Source organism: Choloepus didactylus, chromosome 14, assembly GCF_015220235.1.
Source record: "Choloepus didactylus isolate mChoDid1 chromosome 14, mChoDid1.pri, whole genome shotgun sequence".
Classification (NCBI taxonomy): Eukaryota; Metazoa; Chordata; class Mammalia; order Pilosa; family Megalonychidae; genus Choloepus; species Choloepus didactylus.
In genome coordinates this window covers 37,999,887-38,026,405 of record NC_051320.1, presented here as the reverse complement: position 1 = coordinate 38,026,405, position 26,519 = coordinate 37,999,887, and the positions used below count along the sequence as shown (strand labels likewise).

Here is a 26,519-nt window from a genome sequence, read left to right as displayed (position 1 = left end):
AAAAAATTAATCAATACAATTCACGATACAAACAGATTGTGGAAGAAAAACCACACGATCCTCTCAAAAGATGTGGAAAAGGCATTTGACAAAATACAACATCCATTCTTGATAAAAACAAAAAAAACCTCTTAGCAAACTAAGAATGGAAAGGAACTTCCTTAACCTAATAAATAGCATCTTAAAAACCTACAGTTGGAAGAACCTAAGATGGCGGCTAGGTGAGACAGGGCAAAAAAATGCCTCCATGAAAAATACTAGATAAAAGCCAGAGAGTGACCTAGAACACCAGTTCCAGCAATGTAACAGCTGGACAAGGTTTGCTAAATCCACAGGGACTGTGCATTTGGTGAAACCGGGATTCTGCATACTGAAACGAGTGAATGAGCTGGCTGAAAGTCCAGCGGCCGCGCTGCAGTGTGGGGAAACTGTGGGTTGGCGTTTGGAGACAGACTAGTCCTTTTTAACAAAAAAAAAACCCAGGAGTGGCTGTGGATATGGCAGCGAGAACTGCACAGTGAAGTGCGGCAGGAATGGGCTGTGACAACACCTCAATATCTGGCATGGAAGATAGCCCTTCCCATACCCGCTGCTAATTGTCTCAGAGCCAGGAGGGCAGACGGGAGCCAAAAGGAGAAAGAAACCAGGCCCCTTGCAGCCATCTTCCCGGCAGGCTGGAGATGCTCCTGCCCGGGGCCAGAGCCACAGCCCAGAGCTACACAGAGGGTCCCAGTGTGATGGGGAGTATTCCCACAGCATCGTGCACATGCCACAATATTGGCCATGGACAGTGGCCTTTAGTGCACCCACAGCTAATATTCTCAGAGCTGGGAAGGCGGAGCTGTGTGAAGAGGAGGATATTAACACGCCCCATTCAACCATCTTTACAGCAGGCTGGGAATGCCCCCGCACGGCCCAGCGGCCCAGGGCTTCCTTGGAGGCCAGCACGCACATGTGACATGGCACAGCCTTCCCTCAACAGAGGTCCTGGAAGAGCACGGCTGAGAAGGGGACCCACTCGGAAATCCCAGGGACCCTACGCCAATATCAAGGACTTGTGGGTCAGCAGCAGAGACAATCTGTGGCAAGAATGAAATGAAGTTTCAGACTCTTGCAACAGCCTTAAATCTCCGGGAACACCTGGTAGGTTTGATTATTAAAGCTGCCCTGCCTCCCTAACCACTCAGACACATGCCCCACATTCAGGGTGGACAGCATCAAAAACACACCCAAACTTAGTGCACCAATTGAACTCCACAAGAATCAGATCCCCACACACCACAAAGACAAAGTTGGGGAGAACTGACTTGAGGGGAATAGGTGACTCGCAGACTCCATCTGCTGGTTAGTTAGAGAAGGTGTAGGCCACCAAGCTGTAGATCTGAAAAATTAGAGATTGGTGCTTTACATATCCTGAAAGAATCCTATCAAGTAAAGCAAATGGCAAGAGGCCAAAAAAATAGAAACTTTTAAAGCATATGATAAAACCAGATGATACAGAGAACCCAAACACCCAAATCAAAAGATCAGAAGAGACACAGTACTTGGAACAATTAATCAAAGAACTAAAGACAAACAAGAGCATGGCACAGGATATAAAGGACATGAAGAAGAGCATGGAACAGGATATAAAGGACATAAAGAAGACCCTAGAAAAGAATAAAGAAGAAATTGCAAGAGTAAACAAAAAAATAGATGACCTTATGGAAATAAAAGAAACTGTTCACCAAATTAAAAAGATTCTGGATACTCATAATACAAGACTAGAGGAAGCTGAATAATGACTCAGTGTCCTTGAGGACCACAGAATGGAAAATGAAAGAACAAAAGAAAGAATGGGGGAAAAAATCAAAACGGATCTCAGGGATATGATAGATAAAATAAAGTGTCCAAATTTAAGACTCATTGGTGTCCCAGAAGAGGAAGAGAAGGGTAAAGGTCTAGAAAGAGTATTCAAAGAAATTGTTGGGGAAAACTTCCCAAACCTTCTACACAATATAAATACACAAAGCATAAATGCCCAGCAAACTCCCAACAGAATAAATCCAAATAAGCCCACTCCAAGATCTGATCAGACTGTCAAATACTGAAGAGAAGGAGCAAGTTCTGAAAGCAGCAAGAGAAAAGCAATTCATCACACACAAGGGAAACAACATAAGACTAAGTAGTGACTACTCAGCGGCCACCATGGAGGCAAGAAGGCAGTGGCATGACATATTTAAAATTCTGAGAGAGAAAAATTTCCAACCAAGAATACTTTATCCAGCAAAACTCTCCTTCAAATTTGAGGGAGAGCTTAAATTTTTCACAGACAAACAAATGCTGAGAGATTTTGCTAATGAAAGACCTGCCCTACTTCAGATACTAAAAAGAGCCCTACCAACAGAGAAACAAAGAAAGGAGAGAGAGATATAGAGAAATTTAACAGACATATATAAAACATTACATCCCAAATCACCAGGACACACATTCTTCTCTAGTGATCACGGATCTTTCTCCAGAATAGACCATATGCTGGGACATAAAACAAGCCTCAATAAATTTAAAAAAATTGAATTCATTCAAAGCGCATTCTCTGCCCACAATGGAATACAAATAGAAGCCAATAACCATCAGAGACTTGGAAAATTCACAAACACTTGGAGGGTAAAAATGAGGGGGAGATGAAAACATTGCTGGATAATCAAAAGCTGAGGATTTCATCACCAGTAGATCAGTCCAATGAGAAATGCTAAAGGGAATTGAGCAGGCTGAAAGGAAGGGACACTAAACAATTGACTGAAACCACATGAAGAAATAAAGATTTCTAGTAAAGATCACATGGTAAATAAAAATAACAATACTACTGTATTTTTGATTTGTAATTCCACTATTTACTTCCTTCAGTATCTAAAATACATAAACTGTAATGATAAATCAGCGGTTTTGGACTCAATGTAAAATATGTAATTTTTGACAAGAACTACATAAAGGTGGGGGAATGGAGGAGCATAGGAACATAGTTTATGTGTCCTATTGAAGTTAAGTTGGTATTGAAGAAAAACAAGATTATTATAGATTTAAAATATTGAATTTATACCTCATGGTAAACACAAAGAAAGTATCAGAGAATATGACCATGGAGAGGAAAAGTAGAGTAGGGGTTATGAGAAGTGGGGGAAGGGGCAATGCGGAGTTAAGAAATGAGTGTAGGGTTTGTTTGGGGTGAAGGGAAATTTCTAGTAATGGATGGTGGGAAGTTGATGGCATTGCAACATTCTAAATGTGATTAATCCCACTAATGGAATGGTGGGGGGGGTTGGAATGGGAAGATTTATGCTGTATTTATGTTTTCACATTTGAAAAAAAAATAATAAAAAATAAAAAAAGACAGCCTAATAGAGAATGGCAATTTAATGCCAAGGACGATCCTGGATGGTATCTGAGGATGGAGGAGAGGAGGCACAAAGGGACACAGTTGGGACATAAGAAAAAAAAAAGGAAATATAGAATGTAAGCTTTGTATCAATGTTGAATTTCTTGAACTTCTAAGCTGCGCTTAATGGGATTGCATAAAAGAATGTTCTTGTTCATGGGAAATGTATATGTGAATTATATTGCTTGTTCAAGGATGTGTGCAGCTTGCTCTCATAAGTTCAGAAGACAGAGCAATAGATGATGGGTGATAGGGAGGGAGAGAAAGAAAGAAATGGTGGTGTGACAGGATGTTAAAGTTTGTGGATCAGGGTATCGGGGGAGGGGGGTCGGGGTATGCTGGAGTTCTGTGTATGGGGTTTGTATTGTTTTTGCAACTGTTCCTGTAAGTTTGAATTTATTTCAAAATAAAATTTTAAAAAAAAACCCTACAGTAAACAGCATATGTAATGGTTAAAGACTGAATGCTTTCTCCCTAAGACTGGGAAAAAGCAAGGATGTTCATAGATACTATTCCTATTCAACATCACACTGGAAGTTCCAACCAATGTAATAAGACAAGAAAAAAGCACTAGGCATACAGATTGGAAAGGAAGAAATTTAAACTATTACTATTCACAGACTACACAATTGTCTGCATAGAAGATCATATGGTTCCTAAAAATAGACGACGACAAAGAAGGCCACCTAGAACTAATAAGGGAGTTTACAGAGTCACAGAGTACAGAATTAACATACCAAATTCAATTGTCCATACTCGCAATTGAACAATTGGAAATTGAAATTTAAAAAGCAATACTATTTATAACAGCACTAAACAATGAAATAGGTATAAATTTATGAAAATATGTGCAGTATATGTATTCTGAAAACACAAAACACTGATGAAAGAAATCAAAGAGAACCTAAGTAAATTGAAAGATATACTGTGTTCATGGGCTAGAAGACAATATTATAAATATATCAATTCACCCAAAGTAGATCTATAGACATAACACAATGGCAATCAAAATTACAGAAAAATATTTTTGGCAACAAATTGATTCTAAAATTTATAAGGAAGGGCAAAGTAATTGGAATGGCCAAAATAATTTGGAAGGAATTAAGTTGGAGTACTTGCATTACCTATTTCAAGGCTTACTATAAAGTTATACTAATCAAGAGTGTGGTACTGGGGAAAAGATAGACACATAGACCAATAGACTAGAATCTAGAGTCCAGAAAGAAACCCACATATATATGGTTAATTGGTTTTTACAATGATGCAAAGACAATTCAATAGACAAATGGCAATCTTTTGACAAATAGTGCTAAGACAATTGGACATCTAACTATTTAATTATCTCTATATATCTGTATATCGTTATCTTCCTATCTCTGTATACTTCAATCTACACTGCACAGCCTATACAAAAATTAACTCAAAATTGATCACAGCCCTAAATATCAACTGTAAAACTACAAAAATTTTAAAGGAAAACATAAGAGAAAAGTTGCATCACTTTAGGCTAGATAAAGAGATTATAGATACAGTACCAAAAACTTGACCTATGAAAGAGAAGTTAATAAGCTGAAGTTCATGAAAATTTAAAACATTTACTCTGCAAATGATACTCTTACAAGAAGGAAATGATAAGCCTACATACTATGAGAAATCATTTGTAAAACACATATCTGACAAAGGATTTTTATCCAGAAGATAAAAAGAGCACTTGAAACTTAGCAATAAGAAAATAAATAACTCAATTTTCAGTAAATTGGCAAAATATTTGAACAGACTTTTTACCAAGAAGATATAGGGATGGTAAATAAGTAGATGAAAAAGTGCTCTGCATCATCAGTCATAAAGCAAATGCAAATTAAAGTCACAGTGAAACACATAGTTAATACATAACTATTACAATCATTAAAATAGAAAAGTTGACAATACCAACTGGAACTCTGAGACATTGTTCGTGAGAATGCAAAATGGTACAGGTACTTTGGAAAACAGTTTGGTATTGTCTTATAAAGTTAAATGTGCATTGACTATATGATCCAATAATTCCACTGCTAGATATTTACCGAAGATAAATGAAAACTTAGGCTTAAACAAACAAATCAATATTTACGTTTTAAAGCAGCTTTTTTCATAATTGCCCAAAATTAGAAACTACCTATCTTAGCTCTATAATGCTGTTGTAACGAATTACCACAAACCTAGCTACTTAAACCATACAAACTTTATCTCACAGTTTCCATAGGTCAATGTCCAGGAGGCTCTGCTGTGTCTCTGCTTAGAATGTCACAGTGCTGAAATCAAGGGCTAGGTAGAGCTGTTTCCTGCTAGAGTCTGTGGGGGAGAATCCATTTCCTGGCTCATTTAGGTTGTTGGCATAATTCAGTTCCTTGCAGGTATAGGATTAAGGTCCCTGTTTCCTTGTTGGCTGTCAGCTGAGAGCTGCTCTACCTTCTAGAGGTCATCACATCCCTTGTCTCCTGTGCTCCTTTCTCCGTCTTCAAAGCCAACATAAGCAGGTTGAATCCATCTCACGTCTGATCTCTCTGACTGATTCTTCTGTTTCTCTCTTAACACCAGGGAGCCCAAATCCTGCCTACCACACACTACCCAATGTCCTTCAACTGATGAGTTAATAAACTGCGGTGCACCTATACAGTGGGATACTACTATATAAAAAGGAAAAACTATCAATACCCTCAGCAATATAGATAAGTCCCTATTGCATTACGCTAAGTGAAAGAAGCCAGACTCAAAAAGGCAACACATTGTATATCTCCACTTATACAGAAAGCTCTAGAAACACGCCTGAATCCTTACCCCACACTTCACCCACATCCTATACGTCAGCCCAGATCCACCAAACTTTTCCCTTCCTAATGTCAAGGTCATGCAAATAATTGGTATAAACTTTTAATTATAGTAAACTTCAGTCTTCTCCAGGTTTTCCTTCTCTTTATCCCATACGGCACTTACATAGGCTGGAACAGGGATGGAATTGTGTAGCCACACTCAAAAACGCTTTCTCAAAATTAAGATGGAATTTGTGGTGAAGTCCACAGCTATCAAAAAGCATTCTGAAAATTCCTCTAAAAGTAAATAGGTCACTGAGATAATCTTTGAAATCACTCCTGAAAATTTCCATGCCAGTTTCCTCTCCAGGTCTGTAACTGGTAATATGGCTAAAGAGGAGCCTTCATTTATTCTGCCTGCCACCCCCTGTCTAGATTCTTTCTACTCCATCCTTTGTCTGTTGAATTACCTTCAATCAGCCTCCTTGACTTCAGTCTCATTTCACCCCTCCAACAATCAGCCCAGTTTACACAGTCAAATCAGCCTCCCCCTAAATGGAAGTGATTTATTTGCCCTACTCTAAAGCCTCCAGTGACCCCCAATGATTTCCAATGTTCAATAAATATTTGTGAAATGAAAAAATAAATACTACTCAGAGTGTCTACCATGGTACTTTGCATATGAGAGGCACTTAATAAGCATTTTTACAATTGATTTTTATTTTTAATAGATCTTTAAAGAGAAGTTCTAAAAGCCTAGAATTCTGAACATTCTTCATAAGGAGGGTAATCAGACTCAGCACTCAAAATAAATCTGAACACTATTCCAGCAGCACTCCCAGATCCTTAGAATGGTCCTCCTAGCAACTTAAGTTCTGGATTTATCATTTTAAATGAGTTTGTGTTTGTTTAGTTTCCTCTAAGGTTTTTCACAAATTGAAGTTTCCATAGATCGAAATATTTCTTCCAAACTCCTGACTTTTTTCAGTAATATTTCAGTATGTCAACATCATAGTCTTTTTTTAAACACACACATACACACACGCAAATACACATACCCATACATTTAATGAATAATTTTAAGAACATAAAAAGTAAAGCTGTATGCTCATTGCAGTATTTCATTTCTGGAGATAGGTATTTCTTAAAATTAAAATTAGAATAGTTTTACTTATTTTCAAGGTAAATTGGCACAAATGAAATATCCTTTTAGAATTCTAAATGTCTAAAAGTTAAACCATATAAAAATGGCATTAACCCATTTAGTCTACTAGACAGTATAATAATTCCCAAAGGAAATAAGAAAGCAAACTATTTGGGTAATATAAATCCCTACTGCAAAACAAAAAAGAAATCCCCAAAAGGCAAATCTCAAACATACAATAGAGGAAACAATAATACTAACAATAGAGGAAACAATACTACCGAGCAATGATAGAAAGTGTTTTTTTTTTTTTTTAAATCCCTTTTCTTTAATTTTCACAGTTCAGGTTACACCAACCATGTATGATAGTTATGCAATTTTAACTCACTAACTAGCAATGATCATTTTTGCAGAAGAGAATGAGTTCTGTACAAGGCCAAAAAAGGTGTGAATGATTCTATAAAGAAAAGTTCCTTGAACAAAGTTCATTTAATATCATTTCCTACCAGGCAGGCAGAAAACTGTTTCCGTTATCCACATGAACCAGCATTACTGCTCTAAGTCCAAAGCACAGTTGCCAAGAATGATGTGAGTCATTAAGCTTCAAGCAGATGCTAAGACTCAGAAGGTCCAAGGTGTTGCATGCTGTTCCAGTATACTGCAGCCCATAACATCTTGGCAATCACAGATCAAATGCAGAGAGCACGCATCTCCTATTATGGAAGACTATTTGGCACACACTCTCAATTTTCACTGTCTTCCCTTGTGGTCAACAGCATTAGCCTGAAATACTATAAATTTGATACAGAACTTGCCACAAGATTCCTTTAGATAAAACTTGAAAAGGAATTGCCTATAATGTGAATAACTTGCTACTGCATGACAATTCATTCTTTGGAGAGACCACTGATGCCCTAATTTGAGTGAAAAGAGATTAATAATTTTGCTAGCTGCAATCTTTGCATCCAGCACTCTGGTCTCTCCACAGTAAATATGAAGACAGAGAATATCCAGTCGGGAAGAATACAGCACCTGGTATTGACAGATGCACACAGCCAGAAAGTATGAGATACAAGAGGGAAAACCAGAGACTTGTCTTTGCAAGCCATATCTCCATTATTTTCATCTTAAACATGAGCCAGAGAAACAAATATTTATTACTTTAACTTTCAAAAGGTATATTTAAAATTTAAGAAGCAATGATATAGAAATAAAGTAACAAATATAATAAAATCCATCAGATAATTTACCAGTTTTCAACATTCTCAGTTTTTCCCTGTATAACTTCTCCTTCTCTGCCTTCAAATATGTTAATTATTATGGCTTATTGAAAAAATAAATTTCAACACATGCTACCAGTAGTAACTACTTTTCTTTGACAGTTTTTAACTCTCAAATTCTGCCTCCTGTGGTACCTTCATCCCTCACTGTTCTCTCTTAGAGCTCAATACTCCAGCCATATCAGACTAGGGACAATTTCCCAAAGGGAAACTCTTTTATTCCAGTTTCTTAAAAATGCTGCCTTCTTCTTGAAAAGTCTTCCAGGCTGGCCTTCACAGCATTAATTCATTCTTCATCTAATCACTTTCCCTGCCGGACCTATTGTGACCATTCAGTTAGGTGCTGTTTTAGTCTCCTGGCTGCTAAACCAATCATACAATGGGTTAGCTTAAGCAATGAGAATTTAATAACTCACAGTTCTGAATCAGGCGTCAGCAAGGCAATACTTGCTCCTTAAAGACTGTGGTGTTCTGGGGCTGGCTTTTTGGTGGTTTGCTTTTCTGTCACATGGTAAAGCACATGGTGGCGTCTTCTTTCTCTTTCAGTTCCCAGTAATTTCCAGCTTCCTTCTGCTCACTGTGGCTTCTTTTTCTGTGTTCAAATTCTTTTGCTTGTAAGGACTTCTGCCATATTGGATTAAGTCCTACCCTCGTTGAGTGTGGGCATGCCTTAATTAACATCATCTTCTAGTGGGTTTGCACCCACAGGACCAGGGGTTAGGACTTGAACATGTCTTTTGTGAGGGACATAACTCAGTCCTCAGGAGGTGCAACTTCTCTAGGCTCCTTTGTAACCTGCTCTTATTTCTATTGTATCACTCTTCACTCTACTTTCATTTGTCTTATTGACTCAAGAATCCTCCTTAAGGAGAGGGATTACATCATTTATCCCTCTCTCCCTGGCACCTAGACAAAGTCCCCAGCACTCAATAGGTACTGAATAAATATTTTTTGCATAAATAAATGCAAGTAGATAAATGAAATATATTCAAAAGCATCATTTCACTGTACTTTTGATCCAGAAATTCAGTCTCTAGGAATTTATCTTAAGTAGTCAATTAGACAACAACATATAGCTGTCAGTACATTTAGGGAACCCTACTCTTTGGTAATGTCTTATCTCTTGAGTTTTGTGACGGTTACACGGGTATCTATTACATTTTCCTCTATATCTTTTGATTTACCTGAAATATATTCTGATGAATTTTAGAAATTAAACTCAACATGTAAAGAAATTTGGACAAAGACACTTGAAAATATTATGTATAATAGTGAACAATTAGAAAAAATTAAAGTATAGTTCAGTAGGATATGGGTAAAATAAATTATGGTATATATGAATATAAATTGAAGTCCATGTAAGCATTGAAAATAGTTTAGATCTAGTCTTACATGGAAAAATGATCATGATATATTACCCAGTAAGAAAACAGATTACAAAATGCAAATTATATTATGATCCCATTTATGTTAAATTGTGTGTTAATGTAAGAGATACCTTAAAGGATTTTTTCTAGAACATTAATTGGAATTGGCTCTGGATAGTAAGAATATTTATATTCTGCATTAAATATGATTTAATTGTTTTTAAAATAATTTATTACGTTAATATTCAGGAAAAAAGTGTTTTTCATTTGAAAAACAGGATCTTCAAAATTTTAACTATTTCTTTTCAAAATCAAAAGGAGTCAAGAGCTGTTTTGCTGCTGTCTTTGTTGGTTTTGTTTTGATTTTTTTTCTTTGCTTTAAAATAGTTAATGACATTTAGATGAATAATAAACCAAGGAACACATAATAAAAACAACTACTTTTTAGATAGAGAAAAACACAAAAATTTCTCCTTCCTTTCTCTTTATTTATAAGCAGGAAGCAAAGTCTTCTATTTTCATAAAGATAAACTTCATATCCATATTAGGGATGAGAAAGAAGGGAGTAAAGAGAAAAGAGAAAATGGTCAAGTTGATGAGACAAAATAAGGCTGACATAAACATGGAGCAAGGATTCTCAAATTTATTGTCTCATTCTCTTTGAAATCTTATGAAAAATATGGAATTTTGCCAGAAAAAAAAGTGCTTACATGTACATGATAGGCATACCACTCTGATGGGTTCACAGATTCCATGAAGCACATGTATACTTCAGTTCTAAAATACATGACCTTGAGAGACAAAAGAACAGAGAACTGTGGAGAGTTAGATGCAAAAATAGGAGAAGCAGATGCAGATTGTCTATATGACAAACTTTTCTAGTGTCCTTTATTATATCTACCACAAACAAATTTTTAAATCAGAAGCATCTTTGCAACTTCTGACAGGAGGAGGAAATAACATTCCTTAACACTTGTCTTAAGAAAAATATTTAGAAAAAAAAAAACTTGAATTCCAGGTTCAGAAGCAGATGAGAGCACTTGCCTCCATGTTTTCATGCTTTATCAGTTACAAAAGATCTGAACATAGTTCATTCAAAACGGGTTATTTTCTTTAGATGGGATTTCCTCAAGTCAAGCTTTGTGATCTTGAAAGCCTGGTTTCCCATAATCCAGTGCTAAAAGCTTTAGAGGTGAATATGCATTGGGAAGGGTGGTGAGGAGAGAACAAAGAAGCAAAAGAGTATTTAATCGGGATTTAATTTTTTAAAAAGCCAAAATGGTGAAAAAAAGGAGAGAATTTCATAGAATGACATCTGTGGTCTAATGTCAGTAATTTAGATCTGAAGACCAGTTGCCAATTTTTACTCATACTATAACTTGAAGAACTGAAATATAAAGTTTGTTCTTTAGTCTGTAACTAATCTATTCTTCCTACTGTGTCCCCCATTGTTGAGTAAGAAATGCCCAATCTAATCTAAAATTAACTCTGATACCAACAAACAGTCCTTCAGGATATGTTCAATCTCTTAGATAAAAATGCTCAGTCTCACAGATAACCTCCTCCAGCTGCTCCTCTCCTTAGGATGGAGACAGCGGTGCTGCTCACATTCTCTAGACTAGAGACAGGAGGGAACAACTTAGGGTTCTTGAATGCAGTTTCCTGGCTACCTGTTGCAATGCCCCCTGTCTCCAGTGCAGAATTATGTCCATGGTAAGCTCTTGGGCCATTCTTCTTTGTTGGACCCATGTCCTCCTCAGCTCTAAAAAGTCTCATTTCATTTCTGTCTGGTACCACAGAAAGCTCTAAAGTCTGACTTTGATCCTTCTACTTCCTGGCACAGACAATCCATCCTATGGCCATTGCTGAAGAGCCACCCTGCTATCCAGTGCTTTCTGTCAAGCTCTCCCCCAAGCAGATTTTCAGTGAAGTTGGAAATGCCCCAAGTTGGCGTGGAAGGGTCTGCAAAGTGCAAATCCAGCTTTCTCCCACAGTCACAGACAGGGGTGTGGTTAAGAGGCCCCTCTGCACTTTGGGATACCCTTGTTTAAGTGACATTTTACCTCTCTAGATTGAAGTCTGAAGAATGGGAATTGAGAACCTGACATTTGACCCTTTCACACACTTCTTTGTCTCTTTTATCTTTCTCCTTCTGTCCAGTCCCTCAAACTGGAAAGGGGAATATTTCCCCTTTCCCTTTTCCTCTTCTACTTTTCTGTATTTCCCTTATGTAAAATTCTGTGGCCTGGCATGCCAAGCAAATCCTTTAGTATGCTTAAAAGGATATAAACCTTAAACAACAGTTCATCAAACAACAGCCTGCCTTGCAAAGGCAAGTTATAAATGCCAAAACCCCTTTTGAATTTCAGAACATGAAATCTCTTCCTGGGCTGATGGATGCCTAGGTGCACAAGAGTGAAAGAAGGCTCAGAAGATCAAAAAGAAAACCACATAAAAAATTTAAATATTAATATTGTGCTATATCCTATGTAAACTTATCCTTGAAAAATTCAATAAACATCCCTTAATAGCAAAAGTTCATTTATAGGAAGCATTAATAGAAAGAAATACCAATGACTTCCCCTTTCTCTGCTTTCCTACCCCTGGCCTCAAGACGTGCTAGAATGGAACTAGGGCACAGCAAAAGATCTGAGATTTGAAGGAATTGTGTTGAGTCTCACGGCATCACCTTGAATGAAAGCAGGGGAGCAATTAACACGATTTGCAGTAGCCTCAGTAAATTTACAGGGATTAAATTATGTAGTTCCTCTTCCAACTTCTATCCATCAGAGTGGAACCAGGTTTTATAGTACTCCCAAGGCTCTTATGACATAATTATTTCCTTCTGAGACTCAGGAAGAGGCGACTTGGGATATCTATTAGCTTAACTACTTCATCTTACTTAGAAAGACAAGTTTAATAAATCAGAACATTCTTCTATCTGAGTCTGATCTACCAATACTAAGTTATCTTTAATTCATGACTATATGCACTATCTGAACTTTGAAGGGTAGCATGGCCTTGATTCTTTTTTTAATCTCTAGGGGAAAATTCCCATGCACAAATTAAAATCCTGTTTAACATTTTTTCATACTAACCAACCCCCAAGCTGAAATATTCACATTGAAAACCTTTAGAAATTAAAACAGAAGAATGATGGTGGGAAGAGGAGGAAAAGAGAGCAAAGCTCAAGCATTTTCCTACCCACTCTGGAAAAACCAGAAGATATTCTGTGAGCTAGGACATTTGAGGATATAGCGTTAATGACATGGCAATTTGCAGATGTTGGGGCAGGTGAAAGGGATGGGAAGAAGAAAACTTTATTCCTGGTCAGGATATGCTAGAAAACACTCTCAGGGGGATTAAGAAAAGAGATCCAATTTTCTAGGACAGGGTTTGAAAATTGATCATTATACCTAGAATTTTTCCTAAGTAGAAATAGGAATGTAGTATAGTAAGTCAAATTGCCTGGGTCTGTTAAGGTATGCCAAACATTTCAACTTTTTACTGCCCGTCTCACTAAATCCTTATGCGAATAAGCCAATATAGTCCTTGCAAAGTATCATTTCATCAAATTTCTGGAAACAAAATTTTCATGTCAAATTTTACCGTATGTACCAAGGATTCCCCAAATAACTCTGTGCCAGTTGAAGACAAGTAAAGAGGTTTGTTGCACCTGGCATATGGTGGGAATAGGCATTCCTCAGAGATATTGTAGGTTTGGTTCCAGACCACCACAATAAAGTGAATATTGCAATGAAGTGAGTCACATAAGTTTTGTTGGTTGCTCAGTGCATATAAAATTTATGTTTACACTGTTGTCTATTGAGTATTCAATAATAGTATTATGTCTTAAAAAATGTACATACCTTAATTTAAAAATATCTTATTGCTAGAAAATGTTAACCATCATCAGAGCTTTCAGTGAGTTGTATTCTTTTTGCTGATGGAGGGTCCTGCCTCAATGTTGATGGCTGCTGACTGATGAAGATGGTGGTTGCTGAAGGTTGGGGTGCCTGTGGATATTTCTTAAAATAAGACAGCAATGAAGTTTGCTGCATCGATTTACTCTTCCTTTCATGAAAGATTTCTCTGTAGGATATGATGCTGTTGGAAAGCATTTTATTCACAGCAGAACTTCTTTCAAAATTAGAGTTAATCCTCTCAAACCCACCCATTGCTTTATTAGTTAAGTTTATGTATTATACTAAATCCTTTGTCATCATTTCATCAATGTTTGGAGCATCTTCACCAGAAGTAGATACCATCTCAAAAAAACTATTTCTTTGTTCATCCATAAGAAGCAAGCCCTCGTCCATTAAAATTTTATCATGAGATTGCAGCAGTTCAGTCACATCTTCAGACTCCACTCTAATTCCAGGCTTCTTGCTATATCCATCACATCTGCAGTTAGTAGAGGTTGGTTCATGAAGTTTACCAATTGAAGTCTTGAACCCCTCAAATTTTTTCATAAGGGTTGGAATCAATGTCTTCCTAACTCCTGTTAATGTTGACATTTGTACTTCCTCCCATGAATCGTCAATGTTCTTAATGGCATTCTTAATGGGAAGAATGGTGAATCCTTCCCAGAAGGTTTTCAATTTACTTTGCCCAGATCCATCAGAGGAATCACTATGTACGGAAGCTATAGCCTTACGAAATGTATTTCTTAAATAATAAGACTTGAAAGTCTAAATGACTCCTTGATCTATGGGCTGCAGAATGGATGTGTTAGCAGGCATGGAAACAACATTAATCTCATTGTTCATATCCCTCAGAGTTCTTGGGTGACCAGGTACATTGTCAATGAGCAGTAATATTTGAAAGGAATCTTTTTTTTTTTTCTGAGCAATAAGTCTCAACAGTAGGCTAAATATATTCAGTAAACCTTATTGAAAAACAGATGTGCTGTCATCCCAGCTTTTTTGTTTCATTTATAGAACACAGGCAGAGTAGAATGAGCATAATTCTTAAGGGCACTAGGACTTTCAGAATATAAATGAGCATTGGCTTCCACTTAGAGTTACCAGCTGCATTAGCCCCTAACAAGAGAGTCAGCTTGTCCTTTGAAACTTTGAAATCAGGCAATTGACTTCTCCTCTCTAGCTATGGAAGCCCTGGATGATCTTCTTCCAATAGAAAGTTGCTTCATCTGCATTGAAAATCTGTTGGTTAGCATAGCCACCTTCATCAGTGATCATATCTAGATCTTCTGGATAACTTGCTGAAGCTACTGCTTCAACATTTGCTGCTTCACCTTGCACTTTAATCTTATAAAGACAGCTTCTTTCCTTAAACTTCATGAACCAACCTCTACTAGCTTCAAACTTTTCTTCTGCAGCTTCCTCACCTCTCTCAGCCTTCACAGAATTGAAGAGAGTTCAAGCCTTGCTCTGGATTAGGCTTTGACTTAAGGAAACGTTGTGGCAAGTTTGATCTTCTAACCAGACCACTGAAACCTTCTCACTATCAGCAGTAAGGCTGTTTCACTTTCTCTTCATTCATTTTTTCACCGGAGTAGCACTTTTAATTTCCTTTGAGAATTCTCCCTTTGCATTTGTAGCATGGCTAACTGTTTGGTGCAGAGGTCTAGCTTTTAGCTTATCTCAGCTCTTAACATGCCTTCTTCCCTGAACTCAATCTTTTCATTTAAAGTGAGAAATGTGCAACTCTTCCTTTTATTTGATCACTTAGAAGCCATTGTATGATTATTGATTGGCCTAATTTCAATACTGTCATGTCTCAGGGAATAGGGAGGCCTGAAGAGAGGGATAGAGATGGGAGAAAGGCAGGTAGGTGGAGCAGTCAGAACACAAACATTTATTGATTAACTTTGCCATCTTGTATGGGTACACTTCATGGCATCCCAAAACAATTACAATAGGAATATTAAAGACCACAGATCACAGAACACCATAACAGATATAATAATGATGAAAAAACGTGACATATTGTGAGAATTACCCAAATGTGACACAGAGACACAAAGTGAGCACATGCTATTAGTAAAACAGCATCGATATACTTGCTCGATGAAGGGTTGCCACAAACCTTCAATTTGTAAAAAATACAGTATCTATGAAGCACAATAAAGTGAAGTACAATAAAACAAGTTATGCCTGTACTTGTGTGAGAAGGAGGGAGGAGGAGGGGAAGAGGGAAGAAAAAAAAAAGAGTAGAAGCAGAGAGGGCAGAAAAAAGGAAAGAAGGAACAAACGAACAGAAAGACGGAGGATAAATAAGTCAATATGAGAAAGACAGCAATGCTTTTTCTTGACTGACATGAGATAGTAAAATCCTACAATAATCACTAATAGAAAACTACTCAGGAGCATCTGAAGGAAAAGTTAAACAAAATAAACACTTTTTAGGCCAGAAAAAAAATATTCTGAATATTTGAAAATGGTCTAGGTCTGGGCCTGAAGAAAATTCCTCAGACAGATGTAGATTCAGCCATGACAGACCAGATCTGTGTTCTCTAAGAGGTCTTTAGTGTCTTACTATGATTTGAGGATAGGCACTGAGAATAATCCAGACTTTCAACACATGTCACAGACATGGCTCTGCAAGCCTCATTAATTCATCGTTAATGCTCTAAGAGTGGATACTACAAAGCAAAGAGATCTTTACTTTGGGTTGCATGTGTGTGTGCACGTACATGTGTGTGTGTGTGTCCATGTATGCATCATGCACTAGTGCATGCACTGGTGCACAAACCTAAACGAATACTTGGTCTTCTTTTACCATCATTTATGTATAATATTTACTAACATTGTATATCTTTCTTCTGATTACAAAACTGAAACAGTGATTAAGAAATTTTGGAAAACACAGAAAAACTCACCAAAAAAAACTGGAAACAAAAATCATGTATAATCCCCCAACCAAGAAATAAGCCCTATTAATATTTTGGCATATATTCTCCAAGCTTTTTCCCACTGAAATTGTACCATACATAATATTTTAAAACCATTTATTCATATAATATTAATACTATGAATATCATTGCATTTGACAAGTATTTCTTCTTTGGCTGTGAGTTATTAATGCCTGTAACTATTTCCTTCATACTGACATAAGGTTCCTCAATAATATTCTATAGTTGTAAATGTGAGTTGTTTCTATTTTGTTTTATGTTTTCTATTAAGTAGGCCCTGATTCACATTCATAATTATTTGCTTAGAGTAAATTTTAGAAGAAAAATTACTGAATTAAAAGATATTATCATTTTAAAATACCTTGATACATATTCCCAAATTGTTCTAAACACACATTGCATCATTTTGATTCCTCTCATAATGTGTAAGAGACCCTATTTCCCTGAATCATTGCCAACACTAGCTATCATTTTTTTCCCTAATTTTTCACATTCTAATATACAATATTTTGATTTTATTTTCTTTAATCAATAGTGAACTCCCATTGTTCTTTCCATTTTGTGTTCTTTTGTTGTTTCATGTCATAACCAAATTTTTGTTATCCATATTTTTATTACTCATTATTTTATTAATTTTTGCAAAGGCTTTATAGGTAATGAAGATATTCAGTCTATGCTTTTTTGAAAAAATACCTTTATCAAGTTGTTTTGTAATTTTTATTCATAATTTGTTGATATACAAATGTTTTGAGTTTTTATTTAGTCAAATGTATCAATCACCACTTTTTTACTTATTTTGAATTATAATTTGAATTATGAATTCCTATTTTGATTACACTAAACCCTGTTTCTGGAATTTTTATTCAGTCCCATTAATCTGCCTGTTGGTATTTGGTGCTAGGAATGTACTGCTTGAGCACTAATTTAATATTAAGTATCCGGGAGGTCCTCATTTAAAAAAAAAGAATTTATACTATTCACCCCATCTTTGTTCTTTCATTGAACTTTTGTATTACTTTAAGTTCCACAAAATCCTTGGAAAATACGTAATGCAGTTGAATCAGAATAAAATTAACAGAATAAAACTGACATCCTCACAACATTCAGCCTTCCCATCCTAGACCATGATATAAGTCTATTTAATCCAAGCTTTTATTATGTCTCAAGGGAAGTGTGATAACATTTTTTATATGGCTTCTACACACTTCCTGTTCATTTTATTACTCCTCAATCAGCCAAAAATATTTTTGAAAGCCCTCCACCGACCAGGCAATGCGCTACTTTATTCCTAGATAGTTTAAAGGTTTGCTCCTAATGTGAATTCAAACTGTTCTCCACAATGTTTCCCAAAAGATACTTAGGGATAGGTAAACCCAGCTCGCAGCCAGCGAGACATTTGGCGAGGCGGGTCCGTGACCCTGGTGCAGAGCGCCGACCTCCTATGGGGCTCATCGCTCCTGGACCCAATTTTGCCTTGGATCCCCGGACCCCTTCCCCCAACCCAGGTCCCAAACTAGCCTAATCCGCCACGTCCCTGGCCTCCTCCCAGACCTCGCAGCACTGGACCCTGTACTGACAGGCCGTCAGAAGGCCGCTGGTCCTCACAATACCCCACGTTACCCCATCACGGAGGAGTCTGAATAGAGCCTGGACTACACCGTGGGAGAATCTGCACAGGTGTTGCTGGAGCAGACATATTACTAGTTGTGTGAGATGGCCTGGACATTATTCTCGTGCTCCTTATCCATAGCTCAGTAGTAGGTATTTTTCACTAAATTGGAGACCACCTTGTTTGTTTTAGACTAGAACTCTGTTTCACTACTGGAACTGGAGATCTGAGAACCTGAGTCAGACATCTTTGATTCATCTTTCTAGTTAAGTCATAAACTCTGAGGAAGATGAGCCTTCATCAAAACAAACACATAGGCACAATAAATGGATGTTGGGAATATATATGTAACCATAATAAAGAAAAAGCAAAGATCCTAGGTGTTCCGGTTTGCTAATGCTGCTGCTATGCAAAATACCCGAAATGGATTGGCTTTTATAAAAGGCATTTATTTGGTTACAAAGTTACAGTCTTAAGACCACAATAGTGTCCAGGCTAAATCATTAACAATAGGGTACCTTCACTGGAGGATGGCCAATGGCTCTGGAAAACCTCTGTTAGCTGGGAAGGCACGTGGCTGGCGTCCGCTTCCTCCCAGGTTGCATTTCAAAATGGAGTTCTCCAAAATGTCAGCTTTCAATGGCTGTTTTGTCCCCTCTTAGCTGCAGCTGTTCTTCAAAATGTCACTCTCAGTTGCTCTCCAAAACATCACTCACAGCTGCTCTCCTCTGGGCTTGTGTAGCTCTTTCTTTTTAAAGTACTAAAGTGATCCAATAAAGACCAACCCTGAATGGGTGGGGCAACACTTCTATAGAAATAATCCAATGAAAGGGTTCACCCACAGTTGATTGAGTCACATCTCCAGGGAAACACTGAACGTATAGGTTTCAACCTAATCAACACTAATACGTCTGCCCACATGAGACTGCATCAGAGAAGATGGCTTTTTCTGGGGGACATAGTATAAACACACCAGCACACCAGGAGACAAAAATATTGCACCCAGATGTAAACATACTGAGAATAAGTTTGACTTTTCAGTGATGTCCTATAATGCATTTTCACAAGATTTGTTGGAAGACAATTCACATCTCTATAGACACAGCCAGTGGCCAGTATTACACAGGAGTTTTAGGTTCCCCAATATTGTGAGAGAAATTAAACATTTTGATGCAGATGTACTTTGCAAGAAGTTCAAGAAGATCATTATGGAACAGAGATCAGGCCAAGTTTGGGATCATTGGGTTATCACTGTGAATACAAAATGTGGACAGGAGGAAAACCTGATGGTTGTGCCATTTGCTTCAGACATTCCATATTTTCACTCTTATAAGTGAATCCAGTGGAAATTTACTGCCCAGATATACCTCTATTGGACAGAGACAATGTTGGCTTAGTGTTGCTCTTACAGCCCAAGATTCCACGTGCTGTTTCTCCTGCTATCTGTGCAGCTAACACACATCTATTGTATAATCAAAGGTGAGGTGATATTAAGCTGACCCATGGCAATGCTACTGGCAGAGATTTCCACTGTTGCCCATCAGAATGCCAGCTTCTGCCCTATTGTTATGTGTGGTGACTTTAATTCTGTTCCTGGTTTCCCACTCTGTAGCTTTATAGAGAAAGGAAAATTAAATTATGAAGGACTTGCCATAGGAAAGGTATCTGGCAACAAATACTTTCATTCCCGGGGACAAATAATTTCATCTATTCCAATTTGGCCCCCAAACCTAGGTATCTCACAGAACTGTGTGTATGAGGTACAGCAGGTACTAAAAGTAGAAAAGACAGTGATCTGACACAAACACAGCTAGATAAACAGAGGTCCTAGTGACAGCTGACAAATTATCTTCAAATATAAAGCACCATTTCAGCTTGTCATCTGTTTACTCACATTACTTTCCTGACACTAGAATTCCAGAAGTGACTACTTGTCATTCCCGAAGTGCCATAACTGTGGATTATATTTTCTCCTCTACATAAAAGGAAGATGTTTCTGGGCATCCAGGAGCTGAAGTCACTTTGGCTGGTGGCTCGAAACTTCCTGCTAGACTGTCACTTCTTACAGAACAAGACTTATGGTCTGTTACTGGACTTTCAAATGAAGATAACTCTTCAGATCATCTGCCTTTTATTAGCTAAGTTCAGACTTGAGCTCTGTCTCTTCTTTCATTACATACATAATTTCCTTTCCATCTTGTATACTTTTTGAAAGAATGTAAAGTTGCTAGGAATTTGCATGCTGTTTATTTTTGCATTATGGAGTTTCTAAAAAGGTATGTTAAGTGCTTGAATCAGATATTGGGAAAAAAAGTTTACAACAGTTTTCTTTTTTAATAGTGAAAAATATTTTCCTGACAAGAAAGATATAAATTCTCTTTATTGCGAAAGAGATGTAAATGGTTTTTATTGTAAATCCCTGTAAAATTGGCTGTGATTTTTAAATATAGTATATCTTCTTTGGTCCTCTTAGCAAAGAATTCTATGTTTTGGGCAAGTTTTATAGTGGATCCAAAGTATTTGCAAACCACAACTAGTTTCCTTTCTAGAATGCCTGATTTCATTGGTAGAACTCTATGTTTTTGAGCCCTAATTAGTTCATATCATTAAATTATTGGATCATTCACAAGTGTCCAACCAACCGTTTCAGGTTGTTTTCGAAGGGGCTAGATACTGTGTTTTTAAATTGTACAAAATGCTTCATCCATCTTTTTACACATATCCGGAACCATTTAATAGGTCTGCATTATGTTCGGAGAATGTTTGGGAAATATGGGTCACGATGACTAGTAAGAGGATGAGGTGCTGAACACAAGTCCTGGACCAGACAGAGGTGGGCCTAAGAGAGACAGAAACTCTGGAGGTATGCCCTTGTTTCCCTCACAATCCTTTTCTTTCTTCTATTCAGTTTCGAGACAAGATCCCTGGGTTGGGGGAGAGATTTTATTTTACTGAACCAGTTCTGTGGAAATTTATTTTATTAGGAGAATTGTCTTTGGAACAAACTGGCAGCTGTAAGATTATTTTTGTTAGGCTTTCAGAAATGTGAGGAAGCCTGTAAAACTACTGGGAAGATACCAACTTTGAGACCTACTTATTCTTAAGTCATAATCTTAATTGTTGGTTTTAGTTTTGTTTCTAAAATGTTATGCTTTGTTTTCTTTTATTATAATGATGCACCATTATGAGAAAATGATGCTGACATTTTTTATGAAGTGGTTAAGAGGTCTCATAAATCCTAAAGTTGGCTTTATTATCAGTGTTTGAATCAAAAGTTTTAAAACATAAAAAGTGAAAAATTCTTCTGTTTCACATATTAGGATCAAAGAATTATGTGCATATTTACGAAGTAAATTTACATTGAACTATAAAAGTTTTTCAATGAGTTTTATTAATAGAGCATTTCATCTTAAGGAGGAAATCAGTAGTTAGTTCATAATCTTGGATTTAAAAAATTTTTGAACATACCATTTTATTATAATTATTTTTAAAAAATAAAATTAATCAGAAGAAAACCCCAGAGAAAGCATGCACATTATAAGGATTTGCCTAGTAAAAAATGTAATAAGCAAGTACTTTTTCAATGTTTAATTTCTCACTTTTTTGGGGGGTTTTATTTATAGTATTAACTATAGTTACAGGATTTTCCACATTTTCTAATAGCAGTTTGCAGATATTATATGTCCTAATTAGCAGATACAGTAACCATCAAATTAATAACAGATAGTATAATTATCCCCTTTTAATGTTGGGAAAATAAAAATGGAAATTCATTTGATTAATCAAAAAAAAGATAATTGCTGATAATACAGTTCTTTATTTTTCTATATTTTTTAAATATCCATTCTCTTGTTAATCCTAATAATTTTTAGTTATTTTGAGTTTTCTGGATAGGAAATTACATCATCTACACATAATTATAATTTTGTACCATCTTTTCAATATTTTTACTTCTAGGCTGTACTCCTTTGTAGTACTTGGTTATAAGTTTCAAAATAATATGAAGAAGTACATAATAAATGTAGAATCAATCATCATAATCCAGAAATTATGATGACCCATTTTAATTCCTCATTTTATATATTTGTTTTCTCTAACTTGACTTGCTATGATGAGAGTTTTATCCATTTTGTTAGAATTTTCAATGAAGCAACTTTGTACATTAATGTATCACTTATTTATGCAATTATTTCTTAATTAATTTCTGCCTTTGCCTTACTACTTACGCCTCCATTCTCATTTTTTACTTTCTTGAATATTTTGAATAGAATATATCTGTGCTGGTTTGGATGTATTATATCCCCCAGAAAAGCCATATTCTTTAATGAATTATTGTGGAGACAGACTGATTAGTCTGTTGATTAGGATGGAACCTCTGATTGAATTACTTCCATGGAGGTGTGGCCCTGCCTATTCAGGGTGTGTCTTGATTAGTTCACTGGAGTATTCAGGAGAGAAGCTAAGAGCTAACAGACCCAGATGCTTGCTGACACTAAGAAATGCTTAGAGATGCTTGGAGTTGCAGACAGAAGAACATTTGGAGATGCTACACTAAGAGATGAAACCCAGGGTTTGGGAGCAAAGGACCAGCAGATGCCAGCCACGTGCCTTTCCAGCTGACAGAGGTGTTCCAGATGCCATCGGCCATTCTTCAGTGAAGGTATCATCTTGTTGATGCCTTAGTCTGGACACTTCTATGGCCTTAGAGCTATAAAATTGTAGCCAAATAAACCCTCTTTATAAAAGCCAATCCACTTCTGGTATTTTGCATAATGGCAGCATTAGCAAACAAGAACAACATTATTTCATATTCTTTCTTCTTTTTAATAATGAAGGCTTTTAAGGTGTGAATTTTTCTATTACTATTGGGTGCATCTCCTAAAGTTCAGAATACAAAATGACATAATTTTTTAATTTCTAAAAATAGATTTAATTTCTGACCTTGAGCCACCAGGCTGCTTAGTACAAACAACTTTATCAAGTTCCTTTCTGTGCTAGATGCTACCTGGGTGCTCCCGATGAACCATTCCTCAGTATCCATGTCCTTATGCAGTCCTTTCCCATATTAATTCTGCACTTGTATGTGAGACTCGCTTTGGCCATGGGTTATTATCATGCTTGATGCAAGCAGAGGCTTGAGAAACACTTATACATTGGCTCCTATGTATTGGAACCTAGTGTCCATGCTTTAAGGAATCCCAGGCTCTTCTCCTGAAGAGAGAGTACACGTGGAAAGACTCTGGTGGATAAGATATGACATGGAGAAGCAATTTGCCCTGGTCAAGATCCCAGCTTAAGGCAGGCACATGAGTGACCCCAGTGGACACAATATGGAGACATAAACCATCCAGTCAACCCACAGAATTGTAAGAAATATTAAATGCAGTTGTTTTACACCAAGTCTTGGGGTGGCTTTTGTTTAAACTTGGTCTGATTCAATGATTTTTCTATTTAGCCACAAGTCTCTGGGAAGACAATTGAGCAATGTAGTCATTTCCCCAGTTGCCAAAACAAATATCATACAGTGGGTTGGTTAAGAAACAGGAATTTATTGGCTCATGGTTGTGAGGCTAGGAGGAGTTCAAAGTCGAGGCATCAGTAAGGTAATGTTTTCTCCTTGTGGCACTCTGGGGCTGGCTTCCAGGGATCTTTGGCCCTTGGCTTTTCAGTCACATGGTGTCTTCTCCTTTATCTTTTGGGTTCCATTGACTTCCAGCTTCTGGCTGCTTTCCATGGTTTCTCTCTGTGGCCTTCTCTATTAGCAATAATAGGATTAAGACCCATTCTGGCTCAGTTGGGCCACACCTTAACTGAAGTAACCTCAGCCAAAGGTCCTATTCACAATGGGATAACACCCACAGGTATAGATTAAGATTAGGAACATATTTTTATGGAGAAAATAACTTCAAACCACCACAAACAGGAAGGCAGTTAATTCGCTTTATATGAAATATGCCATTCAACCTAGAAGGCAGAAGTGGCTACAGCAAGATGTTGATTCAAACAGCATTCTTTTCCTCTTTTTTCCAGTGCTGATGAATCCTTGCATCAATTAGGCATCCTTTTTTAAGTAACCCAATAGAAACATAGGTTATGATTTAGCAGATACTAATAATCTCCAAGTTCTTTTATGTAATTTCTCAATTCTTATTTTTTTATGAAGATTCAAGATGTTGTGCATAACCTTCAACTGTTGGTGATTAATTTGTTGGAAGTTACAGATCTCTTTATGTAAATGAGAAATTTATAGGCCACTCTCCTCAGAAAAATACATCTATACACAGAAACAAATCGTCATGTAAAATTTCAGCAGTTTCATGAAAATGAAACAAATTCATGAACCCATTAAGGCAAATATATAGTGAGTTCAAACATATTTTCACCAACAAACCTGTCTATAAATAAAACTTGTTTGGGAAGAGAAACAAATAGAACAAAATCAGAGCTGCCATAGTTGAAGCAAAGGTGGGAAAACAAAGGAAACACCACCTGTTGCCTGCAGTCCTCCATTTACCTACTCCCACACCACATCCCTTCACAAAGTATAGTTGACAAAGAACTGTTATAAAATGAGACTATGAAATTAGGTACTTGGAAGAGCAAAGTAAATAAAAAGGGTGGGATTGGGGTGGTAGGGAAGCAATGACCCAAGCTAACAGCAAGTATAAAACAAGGACAGGCTGGTTTTGTGTAAGTACAGGTGAAAGAAAAGAACATGTGAATCACGGTGAAAAGAAATTCAGTGAAACAGCAAATGACCTGCTGCTTTGAAATAAGTTGGATGTCCAAGACTTCCCAGTATGTCCAGGATCAGCCATATTTGTGCACATGGTCCAACTGTATTTATGAGTAGTTCCCCCTCTTCACTCTCAGAAGCATTCCAGTGTGAAGGATAAATTATATATATTCATCCAAACAGGACCCCTGTTCTCACCAGGCTTGTCTAGTGGACACAGCAGCATGGAGGTGTCCTTGTTTCTCCTGAGGTCAGCAGAGTACGTTTTTAGCAGTCTGCAACGGCCTCAGAGAAAAGCCATCGGTATCATAGATACAGGCTACTTAAATAACCAAGAATGAAAAAGTATTGGCCAGTCAGACCGAGAGAAGGGTTCTTGTCAAATGGACAACATTCTCAAAACTTACTGCTTTTTCAAAGTTAGGTTAACACAATGGTTTACTTGAAATGCTACACCTTAGATAGGGAGAAAGACAAATTACGTTTCACATTCACCTTTTTCCACACAAGTGAATCAAAAGTTCTAAAGCCTTAAAATATATCACCATTTAAAGTTCCATCCTATAGTGTTATATCTTCACACTTTGGATCTTTTTCCAATTAATGGTCCATTTGTGGAATGCATATGCAGTTATTTCAGTTCTCTATGGTTCATTAGAGAGCCTTCTCAGTGGCGGGTCTATTTTCCTTGGTCTGATATGAATGAATTCATTAAGGGCATACCATAAAATAACTAATAAAGTAAATTTTGAACATTTAAAAAGAAGTAATAAAGAGCAACTAACCTTCGTTAAAAAATAATTTTATCTGTTGTGGCTGTTTTAAAGATTTGAAGTCAGGATGAAATTCCTAACAAGTGGTTTTTATTATAACCGGGAAACTGACTCCTCATTCAAATGTGCATATTAATGTGTAATGCATATCAGAGTGACTCCTGTGGGAAGGATAAACGTGTTAGATTGTGCAGGTGTAAAGAACTAAAAATAAACATGAAAACTGGCAGAGGGTCTAGTGGAAGGAGCTTCCATTGTATTTATCCTTCCCTGAGTAATTTCCAGATTTACATAAAGCCAGTTGTCCTGTGTAAATAGTGGAGCTGATCATGATTTAGTCTGGCTTGAGGCAGTAGTCTATAAAATACTATATAAAAGCGCTACTCGTGCTATTCTATTCAATTATTTTTTAACTTTCCTTTTCCTTTTCTATTGTTTCAAGGAGGGGCCAGATTGCACCTTTTTGATTAAGGGTGATTTCTTCAGCAAGCCCTCCTTTAAAAGCATTGACAGTTTTACACTGAGAGGG

General features: G+C 36.9%; 1 pseudogene; it reads left to right on the top strand.

The window, feature by feature from the left end:
• Positions 1–210: 210 nt before the first annotated feature.
• Positions 211–20,693, top strand: LOC119508825 (annotated as a pseudogene).
• The last annotated feature ends 5,826 nt before the right edge of the window (positions 20,694–26,519 follow it).